We start from the raw sequence: 18,676 nt of genomic DNA, 5'->3' as shown, positions 1-18,676 counted from the left end.
GTTGGGAAGTATGTTTATAACTGATCACCATTTTCCAGGGTCAAGAAGGAATTTTCCCCTGTGAAACAAATTGGTCACTCGTGTCCAGGGTTTTTGCCTTCTTCTGGATCAACAGCTTTAGGTATGGGGATGTCATTCACATTAATAAACTATACATATAAAAGAGATCTAAAATAAAACTTTTTAAATATCTAAATTCTCTTGTATCCTTATTTCTCAGCATGTGGTGGATTTCAATATCCTTTTAGGCTAGGTCCAGACATTTGTAATATGCAGATTTCGATCTGTTAAGAACTTTAAACTCTTTGCATTAGAACGGGTGAAATATGCGGGGAAAGTCTGCTATATTTTTACAAAAAAATGGGCATGCTGCAGATTTTAAAATCCGCAGCATGCCCTGATTTCTGCATAGACTGATTTCTACTACATGTGGATGGAGTTTTGAACACTCCATAAACGTGTATTGTACTGTAAATTTCCACAGATTAGTGGTGCGGAATCTCCACTGCAAATCTGCTGCAATCACACCACATCCGAACATACCCCTAGGGCAGTTTGTTTTTGTTTTTTCACATATTTCTCATTAATAAAAAAAATTATAATCATGCCTCTGGTACATTGAACGTGGCTGTTGTCACAAATGTTTCCGCTAGACAGGCAATGTTCATTCAGTAACGAAGCCTACGAAAGCTATTATCGCTGTGGGAAGCTGAGGACGGCTGCTCAATTCCCCAGCCTATACCTATAAAGTATTACACAGCATCCATTTAAGTTAATAGGTGCCCATGTACAGTAATACATGATTGCATTGAATCTTTGCAGAAACTCTCTTCTGTGGCGCATAGAGGGGTGTCCTGAGCTGGAGACTAAGGCCTCATGCACACGAACTTATTTTTTTCCTCCCGTAAATACCGGCGTAAATACGGCTACTTTGTCACACGTATTCCACCAGTATTTACGGACCTGTGTCCGTAAATACGGGCCCATTGTCACCAGTATTCCACCCGTATTTACGGACCCATTTTATCTGCAAAATTGCAGTGCACTACTCAGCAGCCCCTTCTGTCTATCAGTGGTGGATGGAGAGAAGGGGCAGCCATTTCGGGCAGAGTTTCCGCAGCGGAACGCAGCGATTGTAAGTAAAAGAAGTTCATACGTACCCCGGCCGTTGTCTTGGTGACGCGTCCCTCTTTTGACATCCAGTCCGACCTCCATGTGACCGCTGCAGCCTGTGATTGGCCTGTGATTGGCTGCAGCGGTCACATGGGATGAAACGTCATCCCGGGAGGCCGGACTGGAGGAAGAAGCAGGTAAGTTAACTTTTAATACTATTAACTCCAGCGGTAGTCACTGTCCCGGGTGCTGAAAGAGTTACTGCCGATCAGTTAACTCTTTCAGCACCCTGGACAGTGACTATCCCCTATCGTCGCCTAGCAACGCTTCCGTAATTACGGGTGCACACACGTAGCCACCCATAATTACGGGAGCCCCATAGACTTCTATGGGCCTGCCCGTGGCGTAATTACGGCCTGAAATAGGACATGTTCCATATTTTTCAACGGCACGGGCACCTTCCCGTAAGCATACGGGAAGGTACCCGTGGCCAATAGAGGAAGGTACCCGTGGCCAATAGAGTCTATGGGCCCGTAATTATGGGTCGTAATTACGTTCGTGTGCATGAGGCCTGACTCTATGATGTCCATATACCCTAAAAGATATTATCGAATATGGAAAGTTGTTGAGATGAGATATCCCTTTTTATGGGACATTTTTGCAATGCACGGACCCCCCTCTGTTGTAGCAGCATCTCCTATGGCTTACAATCAGGGTTTCTGAACCCTGGGACTCCCCTCTATTACCTAAATATGCCTTCACAGAGCATATGAAAAGGGATGGTCTAAACAAGACAAAGAAAATAATAGGCAAGCTAACTGAAAATATGTTTACACATAGTCAGTGGCATACATAGAAAAGAGGAGGTTCATTGCAGGGAAAAAAAATGGCCCCCCATTTTAGTGCCAGGCTTTGACACTCAGGACAGAAAGGCCAGGTGTTTGTTTTCTCTTCCGCACCCTTTTAATGACTATTGAGCCTTTTCCCCACTCTCGTTTTCCAGCAAAGGGAATGGGATAGACTTACATTGACCCTCCTCTCTACAAGAGTTGCCAACCATCCCTAAATTTATGGACAGTTTGCAAAAAAAGTGTGTTTTGTTCTGCCGTCCGTAGTGGTTGGTGTGAGTGGGGAATGAGTCGGACTCGCCAACCACAGCCCCGCTTGCAGCTTTCCCATGCTTAGTTAGCGGGGAAAGCTACAAGTGGAGCTGTGATTGGTGAGCCACTCATAGCACACGGCACAGTGCACAGGCAATGATTTTGTAATGTGTCTGTAAAAATTTTGGTCTGTCCGTGATTTTTAGCTCAGTTGTCCAGAAATGACTGACGTGGAGGTTGGCAACCCTGATACAAGGGTCTCATAGCTGCTGCATGGTTTATAGTGTGTACACTCTTGTATATGTTTAACATTACTATGTTTATTAAAGGGGTTGTCTGGTTTATTGTCCAGAGTGTAGAGCAGCTGCTACAAAGAGAGTCTCTAGCTCTAGAAGACTCGATCTAATGAACTCATTTTAATTTGCATATACTCTATCATATATAAAACAAAATGTAATTTTATTCAACCCAGCCTATGTTAACCTCTTCCTGCGCTACGCTGCAACTGTACGTCCTGGAAAGGGGCTGCTTCCCGCACTAGGACGTACAGTTGCGGACCGGTTCCCGGCGCACACTGTCCTAACGGACAGTGTCCGGGAGCCGGGTGGTCAGCTATCCCCGACAGCTGACACTCCAGTCTTGCCGGTCAGCGGACCATGGCCGCTGATTTAGACAATTAGCCCCGTAAATGCGGCAAACAATTGTGATGGCCACATTTAAGAGGTTGGAAACATATCGGCAGCCCACACAAAGTGATTGTGGAAGCCTATGAGGAGCAGCCAGAGGTTGGTCCTCCTAGGCTTCCTGTCAGAGTGAGTGCCATGTCACAATGACAGTTAATATACATTACACTACGTAGGTAGTGTAATGTATTATAGCAGCTATCAAAGCTGCAAGTCCTCAAGTCCCCTAGTGGGACAAAAAAAAAGTAAAAAAAAGTTTATAAAAGTGTAAAAATAAAAATTATATTAAAAAAAAAACAAAAACTAACATTAGATGAGTGGTTTCGGGAAGTTGCCTCGATACAGCGAATGGAACACCTGGTGGCTCACTCCGCGGCAGCTGTGGTAAAATACACATCTACGTGGTCTCCTTGGATAGTGTTTCTTTCTTCTCCTTCCTACCTCACGGCTGTAACCTGACTCTGCCTATGCTCTTGTGAAGTGTACTGTGACGCTTGCTCGCTGCTGTTTTCAACCAGAATACCCCAGAACTGGAGTCCAGGATCCCCTTGTCCTCTCCCCTCCCTCCTATTCCTCCATCTCTTGGGGCCTTTTTCTATACTTTCTCTTCCTCTGTCTAGGGTAATGTGCCTCTCCTTCTCCGTTTGAATTAAGTGGCCTCACTGTGCCTCCTGATGTTTTGCTTCAAGAATTATCCATGCTACTGTTGTATACTGATCAGTGTCCTTCTTATTGAGATGTGATGCACATTATTGATCTTTTTTTTTTGTTGTTGTTCTGATTTGTTTTTTATTTGGTCCACTGACCTTGTTTGTCGTTTTTATTTATGGTGTGGAGGCCTTCCCTCCACAATGTTTTGTAATTTTGTGTTCTGAGGAATCAGACACTGCGAAACACACGTCGGAGCGCACACAGAGACCACTGGAAACACCAGAGAATACCTTATGGGTAAGAACTAGTGGCTTACTTTATGAAGATTTAGGGCATTGCTCACTTTTTCCCTCTATTACACCAATTTATGCTTGGACTTTTATGTCCTGATTATGTATCTACATGTGTATAGATAGGAAACCACAACACTCTTCATTTAACCTCAAAACTTATAGTAGCCCATGTAATGGGGTTTGAGATTTATTGCTCTGGTACTCTTGATGTGTCTCTATGGTAATCATATTTAGAGTTTTTCTCCTGTCATATATCTTTTTAAATATGTTTTTTTGTTTTGTATATTTAAATAAAGGTTTTTGATACTTCTTTGACATAAACTGGCTCTAGACTCTGTATTCTCTGTAGTAATGAATCAATTATAGAGTTGCCTAAACAATATATAAGGGGGGATGTTCTTTGGAACAATACCTAGCCTAGTAATATTTCTGTATCTGGAGGTTATTAATTATAATGTTGGATTTGAAGAAATCGGCTGTGTCCTAAAGGCCAAAAGAGGCTGGGTCCTAAAGGGGTTAATATCACAAGGCTCCTGTTCATTTCTGTCAATAAAATGTCTTTCATAGACAACAATACACCACGTTCCAGATTATTATGCAAATGTTATTTTTCGCTGATTTTCCCAAATAGTCGATGCAAATGACAGTCAGTATAATCTTCAAGCCATCAACCGTTGAAGTATAATGCAAATTTTATTGAACAAATCTCCTAATGATAACAGATTTTTTTTTAGAAGTAAAAAACTCAAAATGCACGGTTTCAAATTATTATGCACAACAGAGATCAAAACATTTTAAAGGTTGTAAAGAGAACAAAAATGGTAATTTGCTGAATTTGCAGCATCAGGAGGTCATATTTACAGAAATCAAAAGCTCTTTCAATCAAAAAAAAACTTAGCAGGCCAAGTTACATGTTAACATAGGACCCCTTCTTTGATATCACCTTCACAATTCTTGCATCCATTGAATTTGTGAGTATTTGGACAGTTTCTGCTTGAATGTCTTTGCAGGATGTCAGAATAGCCTCCCAGAGCTTCTGTTTTGATGTGAACTGCCTCCCACCCTCATAGATATTTTGCTTGAGGATGCTCCAAAGGTTCTCAATAGGGTTGAGGTCAGGGGAACATGGGGGCCACACCATGAGTTTCTCTCCTTTTATGCCCATAGCAGCCAATGACACAGAGGTATTCTTTGCAGCATGAGAGGGTGCATTGTCATGCATGAAGATAATTTTGCTACGGAAGGCACGGTTCTTCTTTTGGTACCACGAAAGAAAGTGGTCAGTCATAAACTCTACGTACTTTGCAGAGATCATTTTCACACCGTCAGGGACCCTAAAGGGGCCTACCTGCTCTCTCCCCATGATTCCAGCCTAAAACATGACTCCGCCACCTCCTTGCTGACGTCGCAGCCTTGTTGGGACATGGTGGCCATTCACCAACCATCCACTACTCCATCCATCTGGACCATCCAGGGTTGCACGGCACTCATCAATAAACAACACGGTTTGAAAATTAGTCTTCATGTATTTCTGAGTCCACTGCAACAGTTTCTGCTTGTGAGCATTGTTTAGGGGTGGCCGAATAATAGCTTTATGCACACTTGCAAACCTCTGGAGGATCCTACACCTTGAGGTTCGTGGGACTCCAGAGGCACCAGCGGATTCAAATACCTGTTTGCTGCTTTGCAATGGCATTTTAGCAGCTGCTCTCCTAATCCTATTAATTTGTCTGGCAGGAACCTTCCTCATTATGCTTTTATCTGAACGAACCCATCTGTGCTCTGAATCAGCCACAGATCTTTTCACAGTATGATGATCACGCCTACGTTTTCTTGAAATATCCAATGTTTTCATACCTTGTCCAAGGTATTGCACTATTTCACGCTTTTCGGCAGCAGAGAGATCCTTTTTCTTTCCCATATTACTTGAAACCTGTGGCCTGCTTAATAATGTGGAACGTCCTTCTTAAGTAGTTTTCCTTTGATTGGGCACACCTGGCAAACTAATTATCACAGGTGTCTGAGATTGATTACAATGATCCAAAGAGCTCTAAGACACAATACCATCCATGAGTTTAATTGAAAAACTAATAATTAAATGTTTATGACACTTAAATCCAATGTGCATAATAATTTGGAACACGGTGTATATGGCAGCCTTCTATACATATCAATTAAACAAGACAGTTGGACTTTCATCAGGCCCAAACTAGTAATTTGCCGGCGGGCCGGCTTGATCAATAGGCCACTCGCTATGGGTGTCAATTTTATTTTAGTCGGCCATTATCTATTGGATTTATCCAATAGATAATAGCCAATGATACTTACCCTCCTCACTGCCACACATCTCTTCAGCTCCGAGAGCCGTTGCACAACGTCCTGACAGTGCCGACGTTAGGAGCCAGTGATCAGCGGTACCTGGAGCTTAAAGAGGCTCTGTCACCACATTATAAGTGCCCTATCTCCTACATAAGGATATCGGCGCTATAATGTAGGTAACAGCAGTGCTTTTTATTTTTAAAAAATGATCTGTTTTCACCACTTTATTAGCGATTTTAGATTTATGCTAATGAGTTTCCTAATGCCCAAGTGGGCGTGTTTTTACTTTAGACCAAGTGGGCGTTGTACAGAGGAGTGTATGATGCTGACCAATCAGCGTCATGCACTCCTCTCCATTCATTTAGTCAGCGCATAGGGATCCTTTTAGATCGTTATGTGCTGTCTTATACTAACACATTAACGATACTGAAGTGTTTAGACAGTGAATAGACATTCCACGGGATGTCTATTCACAATCTCTGCACTTCGTTACTCTGTCTGTGGTAGTTACAGCAGAGGAAGCGTAATCTCGCGAGATTACGATGTTACGACGAAATTACGCTTCCTCTGCTGTAAAAGGATCCCTATGCGCTGACTAAATGAATGGAGAGGAGTGCAAGACGCTGATTGGTCAGCGTCATACACTCCTCTGTACAACCCCCACTTGGTCTAAAGTAAAAACACGCCCACTTGGGCATTAGGCAATTCATTAGCATAAATCTAAAATCTCTAATAAAGTGGTGAAAACAGATTGTTTTTTTTTTTAATAAAAAGCACTGCTGTCACCTACATTATAGCGCCGATCTCCTTATGTAGGAGATAGGGCACTTATAATGTGGTGACAGAGCCTCTTTAAGATGAGCGAGGAAGGTAAGTATATGAGTCTGGTCAGAGGTCTAAATAATTTTAGTTACTATGGTCTCAGTGGGTTTTTAGAGGTCTGGTCTGGGGTCTGCAACTAATTAAGGGGTCACAGGATTTACAGGGGATCTGTCACCTCTGATGACATGTCTGTTTTAGTAAATACTTGTATTTCCCATAAGATATCAATTCTTAAGCATCTTTACTTAGAGCTTTGTTTTGTGATGTTTCTCTGTTATTCCTCCTGGTAATGTATGAATAAGGCCTGGCCTACATGGAGACTTTTTGGGACATAACTAACTGATTTTAACTATGGAGCGATTCCAGCCCATTTTGGTATTTCTGTGTCCAATCCTTGTTGTATATATTGTGGCCAATACCATAATATGCTGATTGGTGTAATAATGCTATGCTCTGCAACCGCTTTCATTCTGCTTGTTTATGGTGACAGACTAGCATTAGACCCACTCACTGGTGTCCAAATGGTTTGCTCAGGAGTGTAAGTGCAATATTTTTTTTTAATATTGCCCAACCTTCACACTACTGTTTTCCCATTGGCCTCCCAAAGAGCCCCTGCCCACCTGTCTTCCCCTTGCCCCTCCGCATGGCCCGGTTACGGATTGTACCCCCCTGACCCCACTTCTGCCCCTGCCACTTTCTGCTCTCTTAGCCTCCTGCAGAGCTCTTCCACCTACTATCTCCGCCCTGCCCCTCCACAGAGCCACTGCCAGTTTGCGTCTCCACCCAGTCCCACTCCCACAACTATCCATTAACACACTCCCATCCCCTGGTAATGCGTGGGGGGGGGGCAGACACTTTGATAGTATGGGCCCAGAAATTTCAGATGGCGGCCCTGACCATGTGTTCCTGTGAGTGTTCTTCTAGTAATGCAGAGTCCAGAGTAGCTCTGTTTTCCAGAAATAGCTCCTTTTATATAAAGGTATAGGCTTTCTTTTATATACTGAATAACATTTATAGCACATAAAGGAGTTGATCTGAAATAATTTTATTAGGAAAGCATGCAATTCAATTGTGTAATAATAGAAGGTCATATTAAGCGTCCACATAATTATTATGAGAGGAAAAACTGTGAGTCAGGATATTATTCAGAGGAAAGTACTTGTTGTTCAGTTTTTTAAGCGTCACCTATTTTCTGACATTTTTAGCTTTAGAGACAGGGTGAGGTAAACCATACAGAGGCTATGCCAGTAATTGCAAGATCAGTGTCCCAATGCCTGGGGTGCCCAAGCTATCTCAGAAGGCCATGTGGAACAGAAATTAAAAAGTGACACACCTCTGTTGTAACCTTCCTTAAAATTCCCTTCTGTCACTTCTCTGCAGTGTGAAATGCTGAGTAAATCTCTTCCACATTAGGACAGAAATGTGTGGGCTGCCTGAGATTCTTCTGTTATGTTAAAAAATAAAAGATGAATGTAGCGCTTTTAATATTAACGTACTGGCTACAATTCAGACTGATAAAATGGAATAGTGTACATAGCTGGCAATAACACAAAAATAAGCTTGAATCTATCCTTCCTTTTAAGTAAAATTGTTATATACCACACTAGAAGATAAAAAAAAATTCAGTGGTTTCCAGAGCGACTGTGTCTATTGAGGACGTTACTTACAGTAATCATTGTGGCTAGTTCAGTTTATTGGTGAAGTAAAATATGGAACCCACATCAAGTCACATACTTGACAAAAAAATGAAGAGTGATTCTAATAACAGACAAAAATCCACTTAGAGAAACAAGGCTCAATGAGGCATTGACATCTCAAGGCCCTTTTATACCGGCCAATTATCGGCAAACGTTCCTGATAATTGCCCTGTGTAAAAAGGGCAACAATCAGCCGATGATCGAGCAAAAGCTCATTCATCGGCCGATTGCACCGTTTTAAGTGATGAAAATATTATCTTTGTCGGCAGCACATCTCCCTGTGTAAACAAAAAGATGCGCTGCCGACATGATAAAAATGTATGGGGACGAGTGATTGTAGGAACGAGCGCTAGTCCCCATACTAGCTCCTTGTGAACGTAGGAAACGAGCACCGATCAACGAGCTGTCTCGACGTTGAGCCGTGTAATATCACCCTTTACGTTTCTTTTATACCGTCCAATTTTGGCCGTGACAACGTGCGCCGATCAACAAAACAGTTCGTTGATCGGCGCTCGTTTGCTCCTTTCACAAGGAGCTATGTATGGGGATGAGCGATCATTACTGCAATCGCTCGTCCCCATGCATTTCCATCATGTCAGCAGCATATCTCTCTTTTTCCACAGGGAGATGTGCTGCCGACAACGATAACATTTTCTGCTTGCTCATTCATTGGCTAATCGTTGGCATGTTTACACAGGGCAATGTTAGGTAGGGAGCGTTCATATGAACGCTCGTTTCCCTGATCATTAGCCCATGTAAAAGGGCCTTTAGTCACTTGGGGGCCTAAGAATTCAACTTTTTGTTTTCTCCTTCAGCCAGGTTACTGCTCAGTACCCTGTCAAAGTGACAACTAGCTTTCTTTCACTCGGTAATATTCAGGGCAGATGTCATGCAACATTCTCATTTTCGAGGTGCCATACATTGAAATGGCAACGTCTCAAGGTCTCTTTCATTACTATAAAGGGGTTACTGGCCAGGAACTCTATTTTTTAGAATAAGTAGGAATTTTGTTCCTTAAATAATGGTAGTTTTTTAGCGGGCTGTTGCCTATGTAAAGACACAAGATCCAAGCTGCTCCCTCCTCCCTACCTTTTGCTGTGTTATTAGTGAATTAGCTTTAAAAGCTAAAGCCTGGGTTTTAAGTTGGTCTCATAAAATGATGAACTGTTTTGTTTGAGTAAATTTTTAACACTTTTATAACCCATAATAAACCCTAATAGCTAATTAATCCCACAGTGTGTCTTTATTATTTTTATTTCAATGCTCTTTGTTTATTTGCTGTTAAACAGAACCTATCAACTCTCCTGACATATGTATTTTAGTAAATACTTGTATTCCTCATGAAATTACAATTCCGGAGCATCTTTTCTTACAACTCTATGTTGTGCTGTTCCTTTGTTATTCCTTTTAGAAATGTATGAATTTATTGAAAACTGGGTGTCACCATTCCCCATATCAATGGAGCATGTATCTACATAGGTTCACTCTGTCAACACTGATTGGACACTGTGAGTACGTGTAGGAACATAATTGGTAGCACATAATTGTCAATTTAGTCAGAAATTTCTAGGAGGAATGACAGAGGAATGGCACGTAGAGTTCTAAGAAAAGATGTTCCAGAATTGTTATTTCATGGGGAATATAATTATTTACTAAAACAGACATTTCAGGAAAGGTGACTGGACCTCATTAAGAAAGTTGGCAACTGTGATCACATGATTTCCTTTTTATCTTGTGTACTTTTAGAAAAATTGTGTAAATTCGGCAGATTGCAATGGGGAACGGTTTGCTGCTTTACCCCACCTGTGCTGTCCTGTATCAGTCCAGATTATGAGTTAGACTGCTAAATCACTTGAGACAGAAGAGGCTGGACGCAGCTGCAGGCTTAAGGGAAGCCGACATGACCGTCCTGGTAGGGAAAGGGTTAATGTTACGAGGTCAGGGAAAGTTGAAGGAGCTGAAGGAGGGACGGGGAGGAGTTAAGGGGGGCGGGGGGGGCCGTTGCTGTGCTTCCCGCTGTTTCTCGGCATTGAGCCGGAAGCAGCGGGAGGAGTAACACACAGTAAGCAAAGCTCCCCGTTGCCTGGCTCTTTAGTAATGGCAGAGGCCCTGATTTTAGAGCGGCTGCGTGCCGCTGCTGTGCACCACGGTCCCGGATGGCTGGAGGAGACCGTGGCTGCATTAACGCGGATCCCGGACGCCGTTTCGCCACGCCGGGCACGGCGTTTCGGGGTCTGTTGTAAGGGACAGGCTCCCCTCCCCCGGCCCCCTTACGAGCATGGCTATGGCGGCGGGGGGGGAGTCGGCAACAACCGCTCCTGCGCTGGGCAGGCAGAGAGCGGTGCCAGGGGTGACGGCGATGCGGGCTGTGTCGACCCGTCCCTCTCGGCGGTCCCGACCTCCAGAGCGCCTTAGTCCGGAGGTAGTCCCGCGGACACGGCGTCGCAGAGGGAGCCCGATCCCGGACGCTGCAGGCCAGGCAGCTGGGAGGACCGCCCCTTCCCAGGCCCTGCGTCCTGGCAGGAATCCCAGGCCGCGACGGGGTCCGGCGGTAAGCAGGGAGTCGCAGGCTGGGCTCCCTGTCACCCCTCCCCCATCAGATGGAAGATGTCGAGAGCAAGGTACGGCCGCCCCGCATGGTGATGTTCCGGCCAGGGGGCAGGCTTCGTCAGGATCGTCTAGACGGACGACTAGATCTGCAGCGACGTCGAGGCAACAGGTCCGGTCGGAAGTCTGGGTCCCGGCGGTCGGGCGGCAGGTTGCCGGCCCATCGGTCAGCGCGTCCTCATCCCCTTTCCGAAGATGTCGTTGGGAGGGACAGTCGTCGGCGAGAGAAGAACTGGAGGAAGGTGAACTGGACGTCTATCGTCGAGGTCAGGATGGTCCGGCTGACGGGAACACAGCGCCTGTGCAGCCCGGTGAGTGTATAACTCCATTATTGTCTTATCCAGCGATTTTTATGTCGGGTGTCGGCGGGGGGGCTGCTAGCATAGCATCGGGGGCCGGTAGTGGCGCGGGCGGACGCGACGGAGCGGGTTTGGCAGATTTAGTGGGTTGCTTACGGGAGCTGGTGGGGCGCCTTGATAGGGCCGCGGCGCCGGTAGTAACGGAAGTGTCCCCTGCGGTAGTTTGGGAAGGCCCCAGGGACGTGGGATCGTTGCAGGCGCGTCCTGTGGTGGCGGTTAGAGAGGCGGTCGCGGTGTCGGTGCAGACTGAGGCACAGAAGGACGGCGATCGAGTGCGCATGGACGATCGTGCTCGGGGGGAGGTGTATGTTTGTTTTGAGGGTCCGTTGGGGGCGCATTTAAAGCAGGAGGTGCGTGATCGGATCTGGAAAGATGAATACGTTGAAATTTTTTCTCTCTTGCCGCTGGCTAAATTCAATTTGGATAAGAGCAAGCGGGATGAGAGTAAAAAGGACGAGGAGGAACGGCGGCGGTATAGGCTTATCCCGCAGACGTTCGTTAATTGGTCGCAGGCGTTCGCCATATTGGCTAGTGTGATAGGGGAAAAGGCGCCGGAAAATTGTTCGGCGTTATTTTGTTATTTTGATGCTATTGGGGAGGCTCATAGGGCGTATGGGGGTCAGGCGTGGCTGCGATATGATGAGCAATTCCGTCAGCGGAAGGCGGTTCGGCCGGCGATTCGGTGGGACCAGAAGGATATTGCTCTCTGGTTACGGGTTACGGCTCCGGTTAGGCAGCCCGTTCCCGGGAGCGGTGGCCAGGGAGGCCAGTCTAGTCAGAGTGGACCAAGCGGCGGGGGAAAGGCGGGGTTTTGCTGGCAATTCAATGAAGGCCAGTGCAAGTTTGGGGCCACGTGCAAGTTCAAGCACGTGTGCTCCGAGTGTAATGGTGCATCACACGGGGCGGCAAAATGTCTGCGAAAAAAGAGGTCCGGGAACCAGCACGGGGCTGGTCAAGGGGGTGTCGCCGGTGAGGGTGGAAAGGATGGCCCTTTATCTAAATGAGTATCCGGATAGGGCGGCAGCTAGGTTGCTTTATGAAGGGTTTAGTGTTGGTTTTGTTATTCCTCCGCCTCCTTATGAGGTTCCGGTTACGGGGAGAAATTTAAAATCGGCTTACTTGCATGTGGAAGTCGTGTCGGAAAAGTTGTTAAAAGAAGTTTCGTTGGGGCGCATGTCGGGGCCATTTGTGGAGTCGCCGGTGAAAGATTTGGTTGTGTCCCCTTTGGGTATTGTCCCTAAACGCGAGCCCGGAAAGTTTCGTTTGATTCAACATTTATCGTATCCCAAAGGTTCGTCGGTAAATGACGGGATTGATCACGAGTTGTGCTCCGTAGTTTATACCTCATTCGATAAGGCGGTGGGGTTAGTGCGGGCTGCGGGTCCTGGGGCGCTGCTAGCAAAAACTGACATCGAGGCGGCGTTCAGGTTGTTGCCGGTCCATACAGAAAGCAACGGCTGTTGGGTTGTTTTTGGAATGGGGCCTTTTACGTGGATCAGTGCCTTCCGATGGGGTGTTCCCTTTCTTGTGCATACTTCGAGGCGTTTAGTAGCTTCGTGGAGTGGGTAAAGAGGGGAGTATCCGGGGTCGACTCGTTGATCCATTACTTAGATGATTTGTTATGCGTTGGCCCGGGGGGTTCGCCGGTTTGCGGTAATTTGCTTCATGCTCTACAGAAGGTGGCGAGGGATTTTGGGATTCCTTTGGCGCCGAAAAAAAAAACAAAAAAAAAAAAAAAAAAACGTAGGGCCCGGTAGCGACGATTTGTTTTTTGGGAATCGAAATAGACTCGGTGGCAATGGAGTGTCGTCTCCCGGCGGATAAGTTGGGTGCTTTGAGGCTGGAGGTTCAACGGGCTTGTAGAATGAAGAAAGTGACGCTGAGGGAGCTTCAGTCGCTGCTGGGGAAGTTGAATTTCGCCTGCCGGATTATGCCGATGGGGAGGGTGTTTGGTAGGAGGTTGGCGGCGGCAACGGTGGGAGTGCGTGCGCCGCATCATTTTGTGCGGCTCAAGGAGGAGTACCGTGCTGATCTTCAGGTTTGGAATGACTTCTTGGGCCAGCGCAGGATACGAGTGTTTTGAATATTTTCACGGATGCGGCTGGGGCGGGTGGTTTTGGAGCTTACGGGGGAGGTCCGTGGTGCGCAGGTCAATGGCCGGCTAGCTGGGTGTCCAGTGGACTCACGCGGAATCTGGCCCTGCTCGAGCTGTTTCCCATCGGGGTGGCGGCTACCATTTGGGGGGACAGGCTCAGGGATAAGAAGGTCCGTTTTTTACTGCGACAACATGGGGGTGGTGCTTGCCATTAATAACATCACGGCGTCCTTTCCTCCGGTAGTTCAATTGTTGCGACATTTAGTGTTGGTATGTTTGTCGTTGAACGCGTGGGTGGTGGCGGTGCATGTCCCGGGTGTACGGAATTGTATCGCTGATGCTCTTTCTCGCTCGCAGTGGGACCGGTTTCGGCAATTGGCACCGGGAGCGGAACGTCTCGGTTTGGCTTGTCCGCAGCATCTTTGGGATCTGGTCTCGGTCCTGTAGAACAATTGGTACAAAGGTCTTTGGCGCGCACGACGTGGAGTGCTTATGCTGCTTGTTGGAGGCAGTGGGAGGAGTGGGTAAGAGAGTTGGGTGACGTCAATACGGATAGAGACAGGTTGGTGGCACTTTTGTACTGGTTAGGGGACGCCTGGGAGGCGGGGTTTTCAGTGGCGAAGGTGAACCGGTTCATGTCTGCGGTGGCGTTTGGGTTTAAGTTGCGGGGCTTTCAGGATGTATCGAAGGAATTTCGGGTATCGCAGGCTTTGAAGGGGTTGCGCCCCGGGGTCGGTTATGTGCCCAGTAGAGTGCATGCGGGGTTTTACGCCAAACAGGGGGTCTCCAGATTTGCCTTTGTTACGTCATGTGGACGGGTCGTTTTTGTCCAGGTTTCAGTTTGGAGCTGTATTTAAAAAATGTTTGACGGCGGTTGGTGTCGCGGCAGGCTCATATTCATCTCATTCCTTCAGGGTTGGCGCAGCAACAGAAGCGGGGCGCTGGGGGTTGGATGATGAGGGGGTGAGGCGTATTGGTCGTTGGGAGTCCAACAGGTTTAAGTCCTATGTCCGCCCCCATATGTTATGAATTTTGCTGTTAACGCTTTACAAATGTTATATGGTGGTGCCTAATTGTTTTTTCAGTTTCAGATTCGCCTCCGTGTTTGGTGTGGTTGATGGGTCATTCTTACGTGCACTGGGGGGCTTTGAGGGCGGACGTCCGCCCGAATGGTCGCCAGTTGCGCATTCCGCGACAGGATGCGGTTGTGCATTGGCTGGGTTTTAGAGGTATGTCGTGGAGCAGGGTGTTGGCGGAATTCCAGACATATGCTCGGCTTGATAGGGTTCCGGAGGTCTTAGTGTTGCACGTGGGTGGGAATGACTTAGGAGTCCGCCCCTTTCGTGAGTTGGTGCGGGATACCAAACATGATATGTTGTGTTTGTGGGTATCTTATCCCAAGTTGGTGATAGTGTGGTCGGACATAGTCCCAAGAAAGCATTGGCGGTTAGCTAGATCTGTGGAGAGAGTCAATAAGGCTCGCATTAAAGTTAATCGGGCGGTGTCCCGTTTTGTGGCAAAAAACGGGGGCATTTGCGTGAGGCATAGGGATTTGGAGTCAGGAGTGGGGAATTTCTGGAGGAGTGACGGGGTTCATCTGACCGAGGTTGGCATTGATCTTTGGAGCTTGGCGATAGCAGAAGGAATAGAAAGGGCGGTGGTGGTGTGGAGGAACTCACAGGCTTAAGGTGGTCAAGGCCTGTTTCGCTGTGGCGGGGGGAGTCCTTGAGGCCAGTCAGTACAAAATGGTGGGGGGGTCGCATCGGGGGTATGCGTCCCCCAAAAAAGGTACATGGTTGAAGACTTCATCGGGTGGTATCCCTTTGAAGTGGTCTTCTGGTAGAAGGTATATCACTTGAAGGCTTCATCGGGTGTTATCCCTTTGAAGTGGACTTCTAGTGGTCGGTATATCACTTGAGGGCTTCATCGGGTGTTATCCCCTTGAAGTGGACTTCTAGTGGTCGGTATATCACTGGAGGGCTTCATCGGGTGTTATCCCCTTGAAGTGGACTTCTAGTGGTTGGAGCCATCTGCAGAGGTGAACGGTGCTTCCGAGCTGGTTTACGGCTGGAGGTAATTGGTGGTTTGCAGATGGCTAATTCGGTGTGTTCTTTAAAAAGGACTATCTGAGGGGGCTTCAAGGACTTCCTCTGCTCGGGTTAATGTTATGACCCATGTTGGGTCATGTGAATTATTAGGAGGAATTCTCTGGTGGATTCCTAACTAGTTATCCGAATGTTTCGGATTTAAATTGTTTTTATAAAACTGTGAAATTAATAAACGGCTGCTGTGGCCATTTCACATCCAACCTCGGTGTCATGTGTCGTTACTAAATGGGGATGGGGGATAGTATGGTTTAAGGTTAACACACGACTCTACCTAGGCAGGTCAAGAAGAGGCTGGACGCAGCTGCAGGCTTAAGGGAAGCCGACATGACCGTCCTGGTAGGGAAAGGGTTAATGTTACGAGGTCAGGGAAAGTTGAAGGAGCTGAAGGAGGGACGGGGAGGAGTTAAGGGGGGCGGGGGGGGCCGTTGCTGTGCTTCCCGCTGTTTCTTGGCATTGAGCCGGAAGCAGCGGGAGGAGTAACACACAGTAAGCAAAGCTCCCACCCTCCCACCCTTGTTTTGTTACTCTTTAGGTCTTATGTACGTCTGGCTATGAGCGTTGTGTTTTTTATTTTGTGTGCTTATTTAACATGTTTTTCTTTTTTCCGGAGTAGGTTCTGTTGTCATGGCAGCTGGCGGGGGGAGTCCTTGAGGCCAGTCAGTACAAAATGGTGGGGGGGTCGCATCGGGGGTATGCGTCCCCCAAAAAAGGTACATGGTTGAAGACTTCATCGGGTGGTATCCCTTTGAAGTGGTCTTCTGGTAGAAGGTATATCACTTGAAGGCTTCATCGGGTGTTATCCCTTTGAAGTGGACTTCTAGTAGTCGGTATATCACTTGAGGGCTTCATCGGGTGTTATCCCCTTGAAGTGGACTTCTAGTGGTCGGTATATCACTGGAGGGCTTCATCGGGTGTTATCCCCTTGAAGTGGACTTCTAGTGGTTGGAGCCATCTGCAGAGGTGAACGGTGCTTCCGAGCTGGTTTACGGCTGGAGGTAATTGGTGGTTTGCAGATGGCTAATTCGGTGTGTTCTTTAAAAAGGACTATCTGAGGGGGCTTCAAGGACTTCCTCTGCTCGGGTTAATGTTATGACCCATGTTGGGTCATGTGAATTATTAGGAGGAATTCTCTGGTGGATTCCTAACTAGTTATCCGAATGTTTCGGATTTAAATTGTTTTTATAAAACTGTGAAATTAATAAACGGCTGCTGTGGCCATTTCACATCCAACCTCGGTGTCATGTGTCGTTACTAAATGGGGATGGGGGATAGTATGGTTTAAGGTTAACACACGACTCTACCTAGGCAGGTCAAGACTGGTTACTATGTATTCGCTGCCTAACAGCTACAGTCTGTTAAATGTAGAGCACTGCAACCTTTGCAACAGGCTCAGATTACCCAGCTCTTTAGCTTAATATTAAATTGGCACTGATAAGAAGGCATAGCAATATCCAAACCACTTTTTTTTAAATTCTCCTACTGCCTTATTAACCAGAGTATCTCTTTAAATGGCCTTTAAACCTAACGTACAAAGCCTATAAAAGTGTAGCTGCTCATATCATTTAGTCATATGATGTTCTAGAAGAGAATAATTGAGTGATCTCGAGGGCAGATATTTTTCTGGACTTCCTGAGATTAATCCTCTTAAAAACACTGCAGCTCGCCTCTCCCCAGCCCAATATGGCTCCTTACAGGGTACAGTCAGAGTATCAAGCACCCACATAGTTAAATGGTCATTAAGTAGAATTGGTGAATACCTAAGTAAGGGTGATTTGGGGATATAACATGAGCATTATATGCCATAAAGATGTTTTCCTTTTTTCCCATGCACAGTGGGTCAATGGAAGGGAGATAATAGGATTTTACAGGCCTATACTATATATTTAGTGGATCCCCGGGGAGGGCGGTAGATGATTATTTGAGGCTTGTTCCTTTATTTTAAGTGTAACTTTGCCAATCCCATGCAGTGACTGGTAGGTGGCAGCTGACAGGCAGTGTGGGCTCAATTGAATAGCATAGCGTAAGGAGACTAGGTAAACTATAAGTGTACTGTCCATTTAAACATAGTTAAATTTGCCAGCTGATGCATCAGATTTTGCTCGGTTACATACAATTGTCCCGTTATCTTTAGTTTCCCCTATAGATAATAATAAATTAAGCTAGTGTCCTATAAACCAAATGAGAAATTGCAGCAATGTGAATAATCTCCGCCATATTTGATCACATAATAAAAATCCATTACTAGTATGTTTAACCAACTCATCAGAGAGCCAAATATATGTCACAATCCTATTATACAATCACTGATCAATAAATTCACATTCTTAAACATTTCTACTTACATTTGCTAATGGTTTAAAAGATTTTGTTGGATTATATCATTAGGAACGGCCACTGTTATGATGTCTTCCGTTAGACACAATAACGATGTCTAATAGTTAGACAGCGTAAACTTAGACCAGGCAGGAACAAAATGCACCAAATTTATTACAGTGGTTCATGTTGCATGATAATTCTGACCCATCTTGCCTGACCTTTTCTCTTCCAAAGCTTTGCCAAAATTTTGTCCCAGTTTTTACGCACAATGGCACATTTTAAGCCGAGTACCCTTTCTGGCAAACCACATCCCTTTCCCACCCTGCCACGCACCTTTATCTGGACACTTTTAAAAAGTGACTAATGAGGTGCTAATATAAAAATTGTGCCAAACTGCGCCAACTTGACGCATTTTTCGACACTTTCTAGACCCAGAAGCCGTAGTAAATCTGCCCCAATATCTTTTGGGTCCCTCTGTGCAAGGGCCTACATATCACAGAGGAAACAATGGGG

Source organism: Rhinoderma darwinii, chromosome 8 (assembly GCF_050947455.1).
Source record: "Rhinoderma darwinii isolate aRhiDar2 chromosome 8, aRhiDar2.hap1, whole genome shotgun sequence".
NCBI classification, from domain to species: Eukaryota; Metazoa; Chordata; class Amphibia; order Anura; family Rhinodermatidae; genus Rhinoderma; species Rhinoderma darwinii.
This window is presented reverse-complemented; position numbering follows the sequence as displayed.